Here is a 15,318-nt window from a genome sequence, read left to right on the forward strand (position 1 = left end):
TCTGGTACTGTTTGGTGGATATTTAATACTGTAGCACCAATGTTGAAGTCTACTTTCCTATGTCTTACAGCTTCCAGAGCTATTCATTTCTTCCTTTCTATATGTTGCTGCTTCTTTCATAGATCCCATCCCATCATATTATCACCTGTTTACTCACTTGTATGTGTTTGTTTAATTTCAGTCACAGTTCATTTATTTCATAAGATGCACAAATTGTCAGTTGCTGGTTGTTGAACTAAAAATGGCCACCTGAATTATTCGAACATATCCCCCAAACCCTATTATGGGGTCACGGTTCAATACAATTTTGAGTGATTAGAAAAATAAATAAATTGATATAATAATTAAATTTATCTTCAAAAGCATAATTTTTAAAAAATGTCAAAAATAAGGCTTTGGATGATCATCGGGCATTCAACTGTTTAGCCAGATTTTTTAAAAATATTTTAAAGTAGTCAATATTGAGCCTCTAGCTACAGTGTTTCCCCCCCTGTTTGTTTGTTTGTTTTTGTATCTGTTTATAAATATATTTGTTTCCAGTGTGAAGTTTAGCATTTGTCCCTGGAAATAATTAGGGATTGGCTAACTTTTGGAGCCCACTTGCAGTAACCATTTAGGGAGCTGTATTTGACACTTCCACATTGGTTTCATTTTTCAGCCTGGAACATTGCTCCTTGTGGAATCACAGAAAAGATTTATTTCAGTCAAAGGTTCTCAAGAACAGAAGTTTGCCACTTGAAGTCGAACATTAAAGATAAATCCTTTCAGGAACTCATTGGATATCTGCTGGTATATCTGCAGTCTGAATACTGTACTACCTGCATTTTTAAAGAGAATAATCTATCGCCTTCCAAAGTCATACCGTCACATGAAAGGTTTAAACTTTTAAAGTTATATTTGGCTTTTTGAAAATGCACTTCTTCGTAGCTACTATATTTCACTCAAAGCACTTCATCTGTTGTGTTTTCCATTGTTGTTCCTTAAGGTGTAGTAGCTGTGGTGCAGTTGAATCAGCTTCAGAACAGAAGGTCAGCTTTAAAAGGTTTCCATTACTGAAAAGGTCAGTGCTTCCAGGTGTGAAGAAACCACCAAGACTTCAGGAAAAGAAAAGTTAGAGTCACTTGGAAAAACAATTATATATAGCTATATATATGTATATATATTTATATATAATATGTGAAATTAAAAAAGAAAATAGAGTATGGAAATTTTTGTCCAAAGTGCATCAAAACAATATTCATACGTATTTGATACACATATGTATGGACATAAATATCTGTGTCTGTGTGGGCGTGCACATGCTGTGTGTGAGGGCTTTTCCCAACATTACCCTGAGTGGTGGCTAGGGGGTGCACTGTGGACACGGTGTGTGTATGGGCAGAGGGAGCGAGAGAGAGAGAGAGAGAGAGAGAGAGAGCGTGTGTATCTCAGTAATGTATTCCTGCCTGTGCCTGGGCTGGTCACATGGGGAGAGCAGCCTGTTTAAAACAGCCTCGGCTCGCTCAGTCAGAGCAGTGCGAGACACAGAGACAGACGCACCCGTTCTCTCTCTTCCTCTCTTCACGCACGCGCGCGCGCACACACACACATGCTCACGCACGCAGACGGCAACTTTCCTCTAGTGGACTGACACCACACACTCGCCAGGATAGACACACTCCCCTTACTACAGTGGAGAAGAGGATAACGATTGACAGCTCTGAAAAAAAGAAATACAGAAAAAGAAAAAGGTTCCCAGTGAGTAACCAATTTTGATTGTCATATGTTATTCACATTTGCGGACTTTGCTCTTCTTCAGCGTTGTCTGACCGGGATGTGACAGTGACTGTGAAAGGGAGAGGGACTTGATAGAAGGTGCTTTGAGGGGGGGGCAAGTAAATAAATAAGAACGGAAGAGCAGCCAGAAACGACAGAAGAGAGCACAGATGTGGTTCTAGTGCAACACTGGAATACCTCTCCATCAATCTCTCCCTCTGTCTGTGGGATCTAATGCTGTTAATTAGCAGCATGCACTTGGAATGAGAGGAATGCCATTGCGCGGAGCTGGAGTGGGGTTTGTTTCGGACTCTTGCGCTCTGTGTGTGTGTGTGAGAGTGTGTGTGTGTCATTTCTTTCTTTTTATTTCTTGCATGCCAGCTGCATTGTGATGGTCAGTCTACTGATGTTGAGCAGATTCTCTGCGACACACGCTGCTCTGGCTATGATTAATAGAAACCTATTGATATGCAGATGGAAGTAGATAGACCTGTCACTGCACTCCAGTGATATGAGTGATGTGTTGGGAGAAAGGGGACTGTTTTAAAGCCTCCCCTTCTTCGTATCGCCTCTGTCCCACTCTCTTTGTATCCCTCTGTCCCTCTCTGTCCTACTGCCCCCCCTCCATCTTTCATCCTCCCTTCTCACTTCCCTCCCGCTCATTTCTGATGCAGCCGCTGATATTTCTTTGACACGCTCTCCCTGTTCACTGTCTTTTTCTGTCTCTGTTATTTCATTAACTTTTTCCCGTGTACACAGCTCCCTTGATTCATCTGTGTCGCTTCAGTTCTAAAAGGTCTTTCATTCAGCTCCTTGCTTTCTGTCTCATTTCTCTCCCCCACGCTGGTATATGCTGGCATACTTAGTAGACTCCTTAGTTGCGTAGAAAGAGAGAGGATCGCAGAGTTGTGAGGAGGGAAAGAGGGGAGGGAAAGTGAGAAGAAAGACAGAGGAATGAAGGCGAAAGTAGAAGGGGGGGCATTGAAAAGGCTGACACTGGCTTGGACAATTAGCCCAGGGAGTCTGTCCTGGGGTGCTATTCTGAGAGGGGCTTTGGCCCCTGAGCCCTGGGTGCTGGGTCACGGGATGCCTTGACCCTTCCAGTCGACAGCTAGGCATGGGAGCCATTATCACAACCTGATTGATTAGCACTGAGCGGAAATCCCTTTTCTCTTCACTCCTTGGGAGCAAAAGACCGAAGGTTTTTGTTCTTTTGCTGCTGCTGGTTTAGTATCTGCCTGTCTGAATGTTGAAAGCTCTGGATTTTCTTTTTTTCTTTTTCTTTTTTAACTGCTGTCAGTTATGGAGGTCTGGTCTCTATGTATCGTCTGTCACAGGGCTTGTCTTCCTGCCTTTCTTTTTTCCTCTTCCACAACGTGTGTGTTTGTTTGTGCGTGTCAGTGTGCATGCACAAGTGCAGAAGTGGGTACGAAATATTTTTTTTAATGACAAAAGAGACACACTTTGTTGAGGGGGCTTCTAATATGCCATCTTCTCTGTACCAATTATGCTACCTCAGGAATTAATTCAAACCTTCCTTAACTTGTATGAGCTGTACACCTGAAATTGTTAGCAATATATTTAGGAGGCTGCCTGTACGGGGGGAAAAGGATGGCATGCAAGAGATAAAAAAGAGATGTGAAAGAAAATATGACAGAAGACAAAAGTGATGGGGGGACATACGTGGGCAGCTTGGGAAAAATGAGTTCTTCCTAGAATGTTTGAGTGCATTTCTCTTTTATCCTGTCATCATTTCCATCTCATTTCTTTGTTTTGATCTTCCCGGTCCCATCTCTAACTAACTTTTGCTAGTTTTGCTCTCCCCCCAATACCCCCTTTCTCAGACTGGGAGTTTAGTGGGGTGTTTAGCCCAGCTCACGGCTGATCAAAGCAGTATGTGTCTGACTGGGCTTAGCCCAGGCACTCCTAATGGAGCGCCGTTTTCATGCCTTGTTGGTGGTGGAGTAGGAGGGAGTGATGGGAGGTGGAGGGGGAATAGGAGGGTGTGCAAATAGAAAGGCTGATAGGGAAAAAAAAATCAAGCAAGGAAAAGATAGGTAGATAGAGAGTGGGTCTAAATCAGAACAACCGTGAGAATGTGCTTCTTGTAGGAGGTGCTGTGGAGATGTCACTATGAGTTGGGTCACCCTTTCTTTGCAAAATCAATGATGAGCGGATAACAAGGATACCACAGTTCCTCAAATAACAGCAACAGCCAATGGCAGCTCTCCACAGGCTGTTCAGAAAGCCACATTTACAAACTATTTTGACGATCAGAGGAATATTACATTCTCTGGAAAGTCAGGGGCATGAGATAATCAACTAACACTTAATAACATGCTATTTATCATTAATGCTGACTGTATATTAGCAGAATGTGAAAAACTGGTCTTACCTTTTGATACTCCAAGAGATACTCCAAAAGTATGCTTTTTTTAGTTTCAAGTTTCTAAAACTTTTCACCATGCCATTAAAATCGAATTGTTAGCTTAATATATGTTAGCCTAACTCTTGCCAGCAAAGACAGAGCCAAGATACATGGGTTCTCATTGTGAGTGTTTTAGCAGCAGCTTGCTGATTTTGAGAATTTGCTTGGTTTTGCTATGTTTTTTCTTTCTTTCAAGAATTCAGTAAGAAGTAAAATTCCAGTTTGCATAGCCAGGTTTTGTGTATATTTGCCCTTGTTTCAAAGGGTGGTGACCACAATGTGGGCAGGGACATCACTGAATCTAAATAACAGAAGAATCTCTAAACTTATTTAACTGAAAATGATAGAATTTTAAAAACTAACAGAATATATAATAAAACTTACGGGTGCAGCACCCGTACTTCTGGCATTGTAAATAAGAACGTTACTGCCAAGCAGGCGAATGATATTGATTACCAAATAAAATAGACAAAAAAAAAGAAAAGAAAAGCAAAGAATAAATGAAAGAGCCTTGCTGTCAACAACACAAAATGAAGTCATATGACAGAAAGCGGTAAAAAGAACCCAACCATATCTTTCCAATAAGCCTCTTTCCAGTCTTTAGTGGAAGGACCTATCACCAATGGGGCATACAGTTTAAGCCAGCACAGAATAGCTCCCACACATGGTTTGGTTTTAGGCTGGAAGCAACACCAGACAGGAAAAGGTCTATGTGTGCATCAACTTTCGAGTGTGTTTGTGCATATTTCTGTGTTTGTGTGCGTGAAAGAGAGAGGGAGAGAGCTAGAGATAAGAAGAAGAGAAAAAGAGATGAAGAACTGGTTGTGTGTGCCTGAGTGCATAGTAAGCATCTGTGTGTCCGTCTGTATATGCCTGTATGCCAAGCACTAAACAGCCATGCTACACATAAACTGTATATTGATTTTTAATAGACTGTAAAAACCTGTCTAGACATTTGGACATTGATTCTGAAATTGGAAGTTTTACTACTTCTGTCTCTATTAAGACATTTTTGGTGGAGGAATGGAATTTCTGAGCAGCAGAGGGGGAAAGCCTCTTTTATAACCTTGGAAAATAAGACAGAAAACGTTGCTTACATCTTACTGAGAAGTCTGTAGTGACCGACAAGAACACCGTGGTGTAATTTTAAAGTTGTTAAACTGAAAGATTTAAATGTGTTTCTGTAATTATCACCTACAAGTGTGATTTACACACTTCTCAAACTGTCTTCCTCCCTTCACCACCCCGTCCCCCACCCAGCTCATCACCTCCCAAGTCCAGGTTTCTTCTGCAATCTATTCTTTTTTTGTTTTGTTTTCGTTGCTCACACTCCCCTTTTATAGCGCCATTGTTCTTTTTTTTTTTTTTGCTCCCCGCCTCTCCTGTCCAATCCCCACTTTGCAATGTCGATGTTTATATTTAACACAAAAGAAAGGTAAGATAAAACTAGGATAATATTTCCCCTAACATACTTACTGCCTGGATAAACATCCTCCGACAGATGTCCAAGCATGGGTCTGATCAGAGGAGGGCATGGGGGCCGTAATTCTCAGTGCTGTAATGTACACAAAGGCTACAAATTGGAAGCTGGTGTGGAGAGGGTTGGACGGAGAGCTGGGGAGGTACGGAGAGACAAAGACTTTCCTCATCATAAAAATCAAACATATTTCAAAAGAGGGAAAAAAAGTTACTGTCCATTGTTAAAACAACTGTTGCTTTATATTGATGGTTGTTTGGCTGTTGTGCAATTAGTTAACCGAAGGATCATAATGTGCACCTGGTTCTTCTCTGGTGAGAAATCTGTTTGAAGATGTGAGATCAGCTTCAGTATGTGCAGTGTCATAATCACAAATCCATAATTGATAATTATCAAATTAATAGCGCAGAATTGGGTACTCCAAGAAGTAGTTTAAACATATTTACAATGAAAATTGTGCCCGTTGCTCATCTCACTTTCAGGATCAGAATTAATTAGCATACCACTAACTGTTATTTTTGAGCTTTCTCCACTAACAAAAATATCTGATCTAAATCTTTTAGTTTTCAATATTTAGATCTTCATCTGCTTGTGTAAATATAACACAAATGATGGCGATAATTGCAATTAATAAGGGATTTGAAAGGATTTAGATTTAATAAGTGGATTTAATGCTGGATTCAGATTTGATGAAATGCTCTCAAGCACTAACCCAACAATGGAACTATAGTAGAATGGACAGCGAGAAATAAATATGAGGTTTTGGTAAGCATATTTGTGTGTACACGTACGCATCACAGACATTTTATACGCCGCTGTGAAACAAATGCAGGCGAGAGCTTTGAATGCAACAAGCCTCCCAACAGCCACACATTAAAAAGTCAGCGTTCTCTCTGGCAATGCACAGCTCCCACGCTTTTTCTGTCTACCCTCTCTCTCTTTAGTTAGATGTGCCACTTGCTGTGTGCTTTTATCTAACTGCACCTAAGGGTGTGAAAACATGACAAGATTTTGTTAAGATTTGGCCCCAATTAAGCCGCCTCACATGCATTTCAGAGATCTACATTTTACGACTGTTTCCTCTCTACACCCTGTGCACAAAGATCTGGCTCAGAGGGAGAGTCGGTGTGTAATTATTTTGGTAATCTGAAAGAGCTCCTGTACTTTCTTTGTACACTTTTAAAGTGTCGAGAACATGCAGATATTAAGCCTTTCTCTAATGCCATAAAAGACTGAATCAGGACCTTCAATTCTGAAAAAAAAGGTTGAATGTTTATTTAAAAGAAAGCCTTTTTTGTATGGGGTTGTGATAGCAAGCGCACAAACAGACAGACAAACTTTAAGTCTTTTTGCATGTGGCCCGGCATTTTTCTAAGCTTGAGCTTTTCAATGTTTTCAATGTTCTTTTTGTTCTATTTGTCAAGTTGCTTGTTTCTCTGTCTTTGAGAAACAGCCTTTTTATCTGTCAAGTTTTGTGTGTGCTAGTGGGTCAGTGTGTGTCACACTGTGCATATCTGCTTGGCTCGGCTGTATTTTTATCCTTAGACAGCTCTCTATTCAGCCCCTGTAGCATTCTTGCAGCCCAGGCGATGGGAGAGTTTGACTCCTAACTTTCTGATCAAAGCATATGAGGGATAAAAGGAGGGAAATCAAGAAAAAAAAGTTTATGAATATGCATCACTTGACACCCCCCCCAACACGAGCTCCCAGCTTTCTAGACACATACACACACTCAAACACAAACAAAAGCTGCCTCCTCCAGTAGGGGGCAAACACTTTGAGGTGGATTTGCGCACAGCTTCTGAAGGCTATTCACATTCTGTTAGCATACCAGAGGAAAATGTGCTGTACCTGACAGCAGCCACACACTGTTATCTACACAGCCAAGTGCAATTTGTGTATTTTACTATATTTTTCAGGGCTTGTGTTTTAAATATTTAAACTGTTTTTTCAGATTTACTGCATTTTATATAAATGCAACTTGAGAATAACCTGTTGGAGGTAATTTGCCTTAAGGAAACTGTATAATGTAGTACACTATGTATGCTGTATAGGGATACATGATGTGGGAGAATCATACTGGGGGCGGTGTATGCGTGCCGTGTGGTGCATCCACTAATCCCTCTGTATTGTGAGTTTAACTGCTCAGTTGTATTGACTAACTTGCTATCTTTATATTTTCCCTACGCACATGTCAGCCACATTATTTTCTTTTTCCATATGTAAGATATAAAATATAATCATAACTTTCTTGTGTTATCTTGCATTCACGGCACATAAAAGAATAGCTGGAAAATATCCTTTTTGCTTTGTGAAAATTCCCACTGTATTACAAGGTTAAAATCTGTTCATGCCAGGTGACTGAAAATGTTGTTTGTTTTAGCTCATTTGCACATGTTACATTGCTGTAGCTGGTACAGAGTATATAGCACCTATTTCACCTGTTAAACACTTTATTTTCAGCAAACAAATGGCTAATAATTAACTTGAAAAACAGACCTCCCCTGATTGTACTAGGTACCCCTAGCAGCTGAAGGAGTCACTTCAATATGAAGGATTCAGGCCAAATTTTCTTCAGAAATCAAAAGGATACGACTCTCCTTTGTTTCTGTATGTCTCACCACTATTTTTGGCTGATGCAAGCTCGCACAAAGTGTGCAAGCACAAACTGTGTGCAGACATGAGCAACACAGCAGTCCACTTAAAGGCTGCATGTGTCATTAGCCACAATAGTGTTCTGAGGTTACACAGAGCTCCTATAAACAGATTGGGGATGCATTTATGATCAGTATAATGGGACATTAAAAGAGCATTAGACTACATACAGTCTAAAGTTTATTCCGGCTTACACGTGCACCATTCGTAGAAACGCTTTACTACTTTTTTAAATCCTGGACTTCATGTGAAAGAGAGCCATTGTCATCAGTTATCAGATGCAGAAACTCCTTCTAGAAGATAAGTTTGACTACTAAGTTATCATTTAACAGTAACAAACTTGAAGCTCATTATTCTTTGACATTGTGTTATTGCTGTTAATTTCACAGCAAACCATATTATTTGTCAGATAATTGGTGTAAAAAAATGCTCCTTAAGACATCAAACGTATAAGCATAATGAAGAGGTCCAAAATTCAGTGTGTTCAATGAGCAGCTCGGAGATTTAGGATCCTGGTTAGACTCCTAGTAAACACAGACCCGTTCGATGTGTAGCTTACTTACATTCAACATTTAGATTGGACTGATAAGTAACTGCAGTGCTTTTGTGTAAAATGGCCATGACTCTTGTTTGTTGGCACTGTTTAATGTGTGGGTTTTACTGTTATTTATCCCCTGTGTTGTAAAAAAAAACAGATCACAATAAAAGCACCAACTGGCCAACTGAAAGAAATGGTAGTGAAAGGGAATTTGATCATTCTCCTGAAATAACCAATTTTAATCTTGAATGCACTTGAGCAAAGCTGTCAACTGAAGAAGTGAGACACAGACATCAGGTGGAAGTACTAATAGAGTAGGTTGTGGTCAATTCTTAAGGGGAAGATAAAGTGAAGAGAAGTAAATGGAAAAGTTGAGTTTAAGAAAAGGCAAAGATTTTCTCACCTGAGGCAGAATAGGGAAATTCAAGAGATGGCCAAGATTAAGCCTTGGGATAGCTACAAGTATGTCTTCTTGAGGGAAAGATAAAAAGAGAGAAAAGAACTGGAATGAAAAGTCAAGAGGTGAGGAGGAGGCTAACAACAAAAGCGGTTTTGGTCAGAGGGGTGGATGAAGAAAAGTATAAGAACACAAGAGATTCAATTATGGAGCAGAAGACATTTTAACAGACTGATACCATTGGGCATGATTGGAACTTGAAGGAAAGTAGCTGGAGAGAGAAAGTCGGCACACATCAAGTGTGATTGTGGTCAAACATTGGAGGAAGAGTAGTAGCAATTGAAAATGGTGTGGAGTGTGTGTGTGTGTGTGTGTGTGCGTGTGTGTGTGTGTGGGGGGGAGGATTAAAGGTTAGGCAAGACCATCAGCAGACATGACTGTGATGAGTGCAAAGCTTGAAAAGACTGGAGAAATGACTGGGCAAAGGGAAAAAGGAAGAGCACATAAAATGCTAGAACACCATTATGTCCAGTTGCAGGATTGAGGTCAGAGAAAAGGAAGAGCTGCAAAGGATAGAGAAAATGAAAGGGGACATGCTGGATAGGTTTGGAGTTGAGGTGCTTCTTGGAGTTAAGACGTGACAATGAAGGTATAGGTGGGAATTTAAATTCTCAGCTAGGAGACAAGGGCAGGCGAGAATAAATGAAGAGGGGGGATGCACTTTAAGTAGACTATGCCATTTCTCAGAAGTACAGTTTCAATCACTTGGTGTTTTCAAACATGTCAAAATGGATGCTGTGTATCAGATTTGATGATGGTGTATCATCCCCTGAAAGCAAGTGCATAAAGTGTAGTGTGTGTGTGTGTGTGTAATAATGCGAAACACATTTTATCAAAATAACTACAGTGGGATGCTGAAACAGAGCCTTCTAACGTTTACTGACATCACCCCTCTGTGTGTATGTGTGTGGAAACTGTCTGGGACCATGCCACATTATTAATAATGCACTAAGTTCAAAATGCATGAATTCCCAATCAACTGGGATATTAGCACCATGGTCCCCACTTTGTATTGTCTTCGTTTTTGTTTTACAGATATTTATTAATTTCCCCCCCCCATCCGATCTGAAATACGTTAGAAAGCTGGTTGCTGAAAGACTTGGGGCTCTGGCTTTTTGCGCTGCTGGCTCCAGATATGTATGCTCAGTTTTCTGTCCATGCAATGTTTTTGTTCAACCAAATGAATGAAGCTACTCTGTGTTACTGACTGTGTCCATCTCTTTCAATATCCGTCCATAAATTTGCCTATTGGTGTGTGTATAAGTTTACTTTTCCGTACAAGTGTGTATGTCTGTGTGTGAGTGAGTGAGTGCCTCTCTCTGAGCCGAGGGCTTTTAATCTATTAAAGCCTGATCCTTAAACACTAATCAATGTACCCTTTTATATTTCCATTACAGTGCAGAAGGGAAAGGGATAAATAAAGCATGACAGTGGAGCTCAGTAGTGGCCACATAACACTGAAAAGTTCCAACTGCTGTCGGTGCACAAGAGGGGGCTGAACTATTTAAACTGGGTCATTGTATTTTAATATTTTTTATACAATCTAATCTGTATGGTAGGATGTTTAGGGCTGGATGATTGGTGCAACATAGCTGTCATTATATAGCCATTTTTTGTTCCTTTCTAAAACTTTTGACAATTTAGTAGTCTCTAATTCTAAGAATTAAACTTGGTACTGGCTCACATACACATTGCACTCACAGGAGCCGATCAACCGTGTAAAATCATGTCATGAAGCTTCCAGCACACAGTTTTTATGTCAGATGAAGTTTGGAACTCTGCACTTCAACTCTGCAGAATTGGGAAACTTTGGTTTTAGTTTCAGCAAGACAGGTGTCGGCATTTGATTTGAAAGAGTGCACACCTGAGAGACTGGAAATCTTATTTAACAGGTAAAAGAAATCGGTGTGCAAACGGATGGATATTTCCAGCTTCTTTATTATTTATTGCATCAGTTAACATATCTGTGTCTTTGTTTTTATCTAAAGGAATAAAGAATGCAGCAAAAGCACTTTAAAAACTGGAAAAGCCAATGCGATGTTTCTTTCTATTGTGTGCACAGATTTGCTCTTTTTGCACAGCATGTTGTATTAACAGCCTCATGTCATTGGCCTCCTGCCTTTCTTTTTCTTGTTTAAACGTCCTCCATGCTTACAGTATTGCATCACGTTTTCCCTTTAGATCATGTTTAACTAGTGATATGCACTGTAGCTTTTAGTTGTCAGGACCAAACACTTTCAAGCTATATAGCTGACAATGTGCACAACCGTTTTAGGACTGATTTAAAGTGATTTACAGCAAATGTCTGCAGTCCAAACTCATACTTGCCTACCCCCCCTCCAATCTATCATTTAAACCCACTAAACTGACAGTATTTGCCACTTCTCACAGCATATTTTATTAGCTATGTCTGGTTATGTACATGTCCCTCGCCCCCAATTAATTTAGTATACTTAAGTGGCACATTTGCATTACACTGCTTGCCTTTGGAGTATAGTTTATTAGTGCTGTCTGTGTAACCCGCACCAACACCCCACAATCCTATCCCCAAGAACCATGCACACGCACACATTTATTTTAGTGCGCTTAGCCAACAGTATTTTCTCGGCAGGAGCGTACGTGTGTGTTTTTCTGCTCCACTGTGGTAGTTTATTAGCAATGTCTCCTTTGATAGTTAGTGTGCACGCTTGATTATGGCTGAAAGGGAGTGGGCTGGGCGCTTGGCCGGAGAGGAAGTCTGCCTAATGATATTAACAACATCCTTTATTGGGTAGCTACTGCAGGCAGAGAAAGAGAAGGGGTAAAGGAAAGAGGGAGGGAGGGTGATTAAAGTGAGAAAAGTGGGGTCTTAGAAAGAGAGAGGAAAACGGGGGGAGAGAAACTTTAGGGTGAATGAAAGAGACAAGAGTGTGAAGGGGAATGGGTTTACCTGTTCTGCAGATTAGGCAAAAGAAATATGCGGAGATTTAAACATCAAAAAACATAATTATGAGAGGGATGTTTTATTTAAGAGTGTCGGCCCAAACACTACAGTGAGAGATGTTTTCATCTGCTCCTAACATGTTATATGGATCTGACAGTCCCTCCATGTTCCTCTAATAGATTTGCAATCATATCCCAAATTGCTTGGCAACCCTGTCAGGTTCTATCACCGAGGTTCACAAGGGATTAGTTGTTTGCAAGAGCTGAGCATGCAAAAAACAAAGGTAAGCGGAAGTTGTTTTCATGACGACTTAATTATTCTAATTAATTTAAAATTAAATGTATTGTTTATTTGTCAACTAGAAATTGATGTCTGCTACAATAAGTATAAGTATTGAGGTTGTAGGGTTTTATTTTTTACTATGTTAATCATTTCAACTTTCATTTTAATGGACGATTTCTTTTTGGCAATTTTCATTCATCCAGAAAGTTTCCTTGAAGTCTGAAATAGAGTTTCCATTAAAGCCACTAAGTAGACAGGTGCTTTATACTGTTGCAATAAAGCCACATAAAACCTATGAAGATGAATACGTTGCAAAAGCAAGCAATTTTTGAACACATATAGATAAATGAATAAATAAATATCATTCTATAGATGTGATTATTTCTTTTACAATTTTCTCTGATTGCTTCAGGTAACCCACCCAATAAATAATATTTAAACTATAGTTGCTCAGTTGTCCGGTTTGGTAATAGTATATAACGCTCTATTAAACTTGTCTCCATGTATGTCTGCCCTCGTCTGACTCATTTCACAGAAAAGGCAGAAGGAAAAAAAGATGATTTACTGCACCTGATTAGGGGTTTGGGTTTTTATTTTTGCAACGTATTTGTCATCACAGAATGCAATAGTTGTCTAATGCACTGAACTTCACACAACAGGTGGTTAGGGTGAAAGGAAAGAATCATCTCACACACCACCATTGCAGTGCACAAAAGTGAAAGTGTGTGAATAGAGGATTATTTACATAACCTGTTTTTGTGTCTCCTGTGTTGTTGACAAACAACAGGCACAAAATGAAAAGAAAATGAATATAAAGTATAGAAAAAAGTGCACACACAACTTTGTTGCAAGTAGACAAAAGAAGCCTTACTGCTCCATTAAACACAGAGACTGTTTTGTGAGTATGTAAACACTTTTGTTCTTTAACTTGTTTTTCTCCTCTAAATCTGGGTAGGTGGGCTTTTTCACTTACAGACTAATGGGTGATTAGTATCTTACTGTATGCCAGTATGTTACCATTTTAATGTCACCCTGAAAAAAAAAGGAAGATAGATCATAGCATGACGCCTAGCATAATCATCAACACAAACACATGCAAATGTGTCATAGGCATTATAAAAGATAGATGTGACACTTTACTTTCCGGACTTTTAAACTAAATCATCAGCACTTTGGCTGATGCTATGTTGATGTTTTTTGAAAGATAAAAGTTGCCTTATATGGATGAAAAGGTAGAATGCTAAGTTATCAGCTGGCGCTAGTAGCACGTATTCAAATTCAAACTGTATGGGTATGGCACAGAGAGAGAGACATATCAGCTACTTAGAGCTAAGCAGTGGATCAATAAAATAGAATTTCACGTACCAAATCTGAAGCACAAAATTCTTTGATGGTCCATACCACGCAGAAATAATAATCAGGCAGTGCTTTAAAAGGGTGCAGTAGCACACACAAAACAGAGACATGCATATACTTAAAGTAGTGTTTGAGGCTGAACACTGATCAGGACAACTGTTAGTCAATGTGGCTGGCTGTAAACATGCATTTTAATAATCTCTGTTTGGGCATTTTATATGGATTTACTGAGTTTTAGAGGGAGCCTCAAGTAGCTGCTAGGGGAACTGCATTTTTTTTCCTTTTGCATCCACACTGTTTTGTTTTTTTTTAATCTCCAGATTTTACCCTTTGATATTCTCACAATGACAAATTTTCTTATCTCCCACTAACACCTAGTGAGAGCTGTCACCTTGAGAGGCATCTCTTACTACCAAAAATGTCAAGGTTGGCAAATTCCTCTGTTTACCTTGGCAAGATGCCTAAGATCCCAGACCCCTCCCAGATGTTTGCCAATGTGTAGAGCCATATTTATTTGTCTGATTGCTCACATGTTGGCCTCTGTGCAAGTTTCTGTCTAAGTGCTTGTGTGTCTGTGCAACTCTTTTTCTCACACATACCCAGTGCAGAATTCAGACAATCAAGAAAATAGCACAGAGATGGGTAAATAAACCCATTCTGTTGGACTGTCTCTCCAAGCAGTGTTATCATCTCACTTCACCTGTGGCTAAAGAGACATATACCTGTCAAATGCCACACTTTCAGACACAAACATTATACATTACACAGGCATAAATGCATACAAGACTTCACATATCCTCTGCGCAAATGTGTACATGCATCTATCAACAAGTGCTGTGTGATGTCATCTACAATGACAATAGTCAGCGAGCCAACACACCCTGATTAACCTTTTCATGCACACTGGTATGTCGGAGTTAAGATGCCATTTCTCGTATTCCCGTGATCCTCCCTCTGGTAGAACATGACTGTTCTTGTTTTCTGTGTGTGTATTGCTGTGGAAATGTGTATGAGAGACACATAGTACTCAGCTTCCTTTGACTTGAGCCAAAGTAGAAAAGAGCTACTTATCAGGAAGGATTAAAAACAAATTAAGATGGATTTAGACCCTTTAAATGACTCTAGCTTCCATCAGTTGGTGAGTGTGTGTACCTTTTTTTTGTTTCTTCAATTGTATCTGGTTATAGATGGCACAGTGGTGCACTGGTTAACACCAAGAAGGTCTTGTGTTCCATTTCGCTGGTAGGTGTCCTTCTCTGTATAGTTTTAATGATTTCTGTGAGTGTCTTCCACTATTTAAATATGTTGGTAGTAGGTGTGAGTGTTAACATGAATGGGTGTCTGTCTCTCTGTGTTAGCCCATCAATAGACGGGCAGCCTGTCCAGAGGGTACCCTGCTTTTCACTCTGTGATAACTCGGATAGGCTCCAAAATAGATGAAAGGATT

The 15,318-nt window shown here is 39.8% G+C and overlaps 1 protein-coding gene across 2 annotated transcripts in view; it reads left to right on the top strand.

Moving 5' to 3' along the window:
• Positions 1-1,496: 1,496 nt before the first annotated feature.
• cntfr (ciliary neurotrophic factor receptor) overlaps positions 1,497-15,318 on the top strand; it is a 207,545-nt gene continuing 193,723 nt past the window's right edge. The window contains exon 1 of one of the 2 annotated variants that reach the window (XM_040000229.1): positions 1,497-1,737. The gene's annotated coding sequence lies outside the window, so the exon portion shown is untranslated. The other variant, XM_040000230.1, reaches the window with a different exon arrangement.

The sequence above is a fragment of the Simochromis diagramma genome, unplaced genomic scaffold (genome assembly GCF_900408965.1).
Source record: "Simochromis diagramma unplaced genomic scaffold, fSimDia1.1 OVJJ01000596.1, whole genome shotgun sequence".
In the NCBI taxonomy this organism is placed as follows: Eukaryota; Metazoa; Chordata; class Actinopteri; order Cichliformes; family Cichlidae; genus Simochromis; species Simochromis diagramma.